Genomic DNA, 5,000 nt, shown 5'->3' with positions numbered 1-5,000 from the left:
CCACCGCACCGCGGATGATTTTGCTCGTGCTGGCGCCGTTGTGTGGCCAAAGAACATGCGCGAATGCTCGTGTCGGAAGGGTTGGTGTCCTGGCCCCGCGGGTGTCACGAATGCTCGGTTGCGAAGACCATGGGACCAGAGCCATGGCACGTCGGATGATGGCTCCAGCTGGCGCCCCGGCACTTTCTGTGGCATTGATGCTCGGTTTCAAAGACAAACGTGCGCAGGGCCAGGGGACCGCGGATGACTGCTCGTGCTGGCCCCGTTGGGCGGCATTGATGGTCGGTTGCAAAGAAAATGCGCGATTGCTCGTGTCGGGGCCTGGCAAGCCAAGGCCAAGCGAGCCATGGCAACGCGGATGATGGCTCCAGCTGGCGCCCCGGCACTTTCTGTGGCATTGATGCTCGGTTTCGAAGACAAACGTGCGCAGGGCCAGGGGACCGCGGAGGACTGCTCGTGCTGGCCCCGTTGGGCGGCATTGATGGTGTGTTGCAGAGAGCATGTGCGATTGCAAGTGTCGGCCGGGTTTGGGTTCCCTTGGGCTTTCGGGTGCCTTGGACGCTGTCTTGCGAAGACCATGGGCACAAGGCCCCGTCCTGGCCCCTTGTTCGATTCGCTCTCGTCTTGCGCTTGCTTCCAAGGTCCTCCATGACCTTCCCCATGGCCTTGCTAGATCCCCCCCATGACGCATGACCTCTGTCCGTTGATTGGTTTTGAGTGCACACCATGCCCGGCTTGGCACCGTGTTGTCGCGTGAGTGGCATTTGGATCGTGCATGCTGGTGGGCTACCTGCCAATGCGCACAAGCCTTGCACACTAGCCTTGCGCACGAGCCTTGCACAAAAGCCTTGGACACAAGCCTTGCGCACAAGCCATGCGCACAAGCCTTGGACGCTAGCCTTGCACACAAGCCATGCATACAAGCCTTGCTCACAAGCCTTGGGCACTGGCCCATCGCAGTAGCCTTGCACACAAGCCTTGCGCACTAGCTTTGGGCACGAGCCTTGCGCACTTGCCTTGGGCACTAGCCTTGCACACAACCCTTGGGAACTAGCCTTGCGCACCAGCCTTGCCCACAAGCCTTGCACACCAGCCTTGCACACTAGCCTTGCATACAAGCCTTGCACACTAGCCTTGCACACAGGCCATGCTCACTAGCCTTGGGCACTAGCCTTGCACACAGACCTTGGGCACTAGCCTTGCGCACTAGCCTTGCCCACGAGCCTTGCACACTAGCCTTGCACGCAGGCCTTGCACGCTAGGCATGCTTGGGCCAGCAGCTCCCGCATCAAGTCGGCGGGTGTAGGCACGGTTGGGCGCAGATCCCGCATCGCCTCGTCGCGTCTGGGCGCAAACCCGTCGCGTCTCGTTGCGTCTTCAGAAGTCGTCGCTAACAGCACCTTTGGTTGCCACTGGTGGTTAGGCGGGTTGGTTGCGCAAACCCTATAGGAAGGTGGCATGCTGCGGGGCGCTGGAATGCGCAGGCTTAGGGCGTTTTTGCCCGGATAGGCACTGGAATGTGCTGGTTTTGGGCGTTTTTGCCTGGATAGGCTAAGGAATGGGCATGCTTTGGGCGTTTTCCCCGGATAGGCACTGGAATGGGCTGGTTTTGGGCGTTTTTGCCTGGATAGGCTAACGAATGGGGCATGCTTTGGGCGTTTTTGCCCGGGTAGGCACTGGAATGCCTGGCCTTGGCTGGGCATTGCTGGGTTGGGCTCCCTTGGCCTTTCAGGCGCCTTGGATGCTGTCTTGTGAAGACCATGGGCACAAGGCCATGGCATATAGTGGGGAATGGACCATGGTTGCCAAGGTTAGGCAATATAGAGGGCGGTGGGCGAGTAGGCCATGGCGTCACTTGTTTGCCCGTGTTTGCTCCCTTTGTGCGTTGTTTGGTTTTGGGAGCACACCTACCTTGCTAGGCTCGGCGGCTTACCCCTGCCCTTGTGGGTACTGGGTTGCACGTCTGTTTGCAACCCTATGGCTTGGTTGCTGCTGGCTTGGTTGGGTAGTTTGCCTCCGCCAATGCGCACAAGGGTTCCTTTTCTTCGTACCTGTGAGCTTACCTCCCTTGTTCGATTTGCTTTTGTATTGCGCTTTCTTACAGGGTCTCTCCAATGAGCTTCCCCCCCCCATCTTTGTCCTGGGCCTTTTGCTAGATCTCTCCCCTTCCCCCATTCCATTCGCCATCGTTGGCTTGCCTCAACCGTGGGGGTCTCCACTCTTGGCTTGGTCTTCGCTCGCATTCTCTTTGGCACGGAATTCCTCGTCCCGTGTGTCCCTTCCCCCTTCCCCTCTAACTTCCGCGCACAGCGGGTCGCCTAGCAGTGCCATTTCAGGCCCCATTGCTAATAGCAGTTGGGTCGGGGAGACATTGTTTGGCAGGCACCGTGTTGGCGCGTGAGTGGCATTTGGATCGTGCATGCTGGTGGGCTACCTGCCATTGCGCAGCTGACCACCCCGTTCATGGCCTACTCAATTCAAGCTCGATGCCTTACTCGGCTCGCATTATGGTGCCTGTGCTTGTTACCCATTTTATTGGCGGATGACTGCTCGTGCTGGCCCCGTTGGGCGGCATTGATGGTCGGTTGCAAAGAAAATGCGCGATTGCTCGTGTCGGGGCCCGGCAAGCCAAGGCCAAGCGAGCCATGGCACGTCGGATGATGGCTCCAGCTGGCGCCCCGGCACTTTCTGTGGCATTGATGCTCGGTTTCAAAGACAAACGTGCGCAGGGCCAGGGGACCGCGGATGACTGCTCGTGCTGGCCCCGTTGGGCGGCATTGATGGTCGGTTGCAAAGAAAATGCGCGATTGCTCGTGTCGGGGCCTGGCAAGCCAAGGCCAAGCGAGCCATGGCAACGCGGATGATGGCTCGCTAGTGCTGGCGCCGTGCACAGTGGCCTCGCACACTCGCCCTGCACGCTTCCCTTGCACGCAGCCTTGCACACTAGCCTCGCATGCGAGCCTTGCACCCTAGCCATGCAAACTAGCCTTGCACGGTAGCCATGCACACAAGCCGTGCACATTAGCCATGCGCACAAGCCCCGCACACTAGCCTTGCGCACAACCCTTGCACACAAGCCATGCACTCGAGCAATGCACACAAGCCTTGCACTCAAGCAATGCACACAAGCCCTGGACACTAGCCTTGCACACGGGCCTGGCACACAAGCCTTGGGCACTAGCCTTGCGCACTAGCGTTCCACATGAGCCTTGCACACTAGCCTTGGACACTAGCCTTGCACACAGGCCTTGCACACTAGGCATGCTTGGGCGAGCTGATCCCGCATCAAGTCGACGGGTCTAGGCATTCTTGGGCGCAGATCCCGCATCGTCTCGTCGCGTCTGGGCGCAAACACGTCGCGTCTCGTTGCGTCTTCAGAAGTCGTCGCTAACAGCACCTTTGGTTGCCACTGGTGGTTAGGCTGGTTGGTTGCGCAAACCCTATAGGAGGGTGGCATGCTGGTGGGCGTTTTTGCCCGGATAGGCACTAGAATGTGCAGATTTTGGGCGTTTTTGCCTGGATAGGCTAAGGAATGGGCATGCTTTGGGCGTTTTTGCCCGGATAGGCACCGGAATGCTTGGCCTTGGCTTGTCCTAGCAAGGCATTGCTGGGTTGGGCTCCCTTGGCCTTTTGGGCGCCTTGGACGATGTCTTGCGAAGACCATGGGCACAAGGCCATGGCATATGGTGAGGAAAGGACCACGGTTGCCAAGGTTAGGCACCGGAATGCTTGGCCTTGGCTTGCCAAAGCAGGGCATTGCTGGGTTGGGCTCCCTTGGCCTTCCGGGCGCCTTGGACACTGTCTTGGGAAGACCATGGGCACAAGGCCATGGCATATGGTGGGGAATGGACCACGGTTGCCAAGGCTAGGCATATAGAGAGGAATTGCATTTTTGCCCGGATAGGCACCGGAATGCTTGGCCTTGGCTTGCCATAGCAGGGCATTGCTGGGTTGGGCTCCCTTGGCCTTCCGGGGGCCTTGGACGCTGTCTTGGGAAGACCATGGGCACAAGGCCATGGCATATAGTGAGGAATGGACCACGGTTGGCAAGGCTAGGCATATAGAGAGGAATGGACCACGGTTGCCAAGGTTGCGCAAGTTTTGGGCATTTTTTGCCCGGATATGCCCAAGTATGCCCCGATAGGCCCGTTACGCCCCGGTATGAACGCGTATGCCCGGATTGACTCGGTATGCCTTGGGATACATGCGTATGCCCCGATAGGCTTGGTACGCCCCGATATGCGCACGTGTGCCCCAGTAGGGCTCGGTATGCCCCGGTATGTACGCGTGTGCCCCGATAGGCCCGGTATGCCCCGATATGCACACGTGTGCCCCAATAGGGGTCGGTATGCCCCGGTAGGTACGCGTGTGCCCCGTAATGCACGTTTCGCAGATCTCCCCGCATGTCCCGCCCCTATATGTAATACTTACTTACTTACTTACTTTCTTTCTTGCTTGCTTGCTTGCTTGCAATGGTTGGGAGTGCCCGGCATGCCCCGCTGCAGAGACCAAGGGCGCAATGACTTGGCACCGCGGATGCCGGGACTCCGGCACTTCCCGTGGCACTGATGGTTGGTTCCAAAGACAAAAGGCCGTGCAAGGCCACCGCACCGCGGATGATTTTGCTCGTGCTGGCGCCGTTGTGTGGCCAAAGAACATGCGCGAATGCTCGTGTCGGAAGGGTTGGTGTCCTGGCCCCGCGGGTGTCACGAATGCTCGGTTGCGAAGACCATGGGACCAGAGCCATGGCACGTCGGATGATGGCTCCAGCTGGCGCCCCGGCACTTTCTGTGGCATTGATGCTCGGTTTCAAAGACAAACGTGCGCAGGGCCAGGGGACCGCGGATGACTGCTCGTGCTGGCCCCGTTGGGCGGCATTGATGGTCGGTTGCAAAGAAAATGCGCGATTGCTCGTGTCGGGGCCTGGCAAGCCAAGGCCAAGCGAGCCATGGCAACGCGGATGATGGCTCCAGCTGGCGCCCCGGCACTTTCTGTGGCAT

Source organism: Tasmannia lanceolata, unplaced genomic scaffold, assembly GCF_043159265.1.
Source record: "Tasmannia lanceolata isolate RefF3 unplaced genomic scaffold, GAP_Taslan_0.1 ptg000132l, whole genome shotgun sequence".
In the NCBI taxonomy this organism is placed as follows: domain Eukaryota; kingdom Viridiplantae; phylum Streptophyta; class Magnoliopsida; order Canellales; family Winteraceae; genus Tasmannia; species Tasmannia lanceolata.
This window is presented reverse-complemented; position numbering follows the sequence as displayed.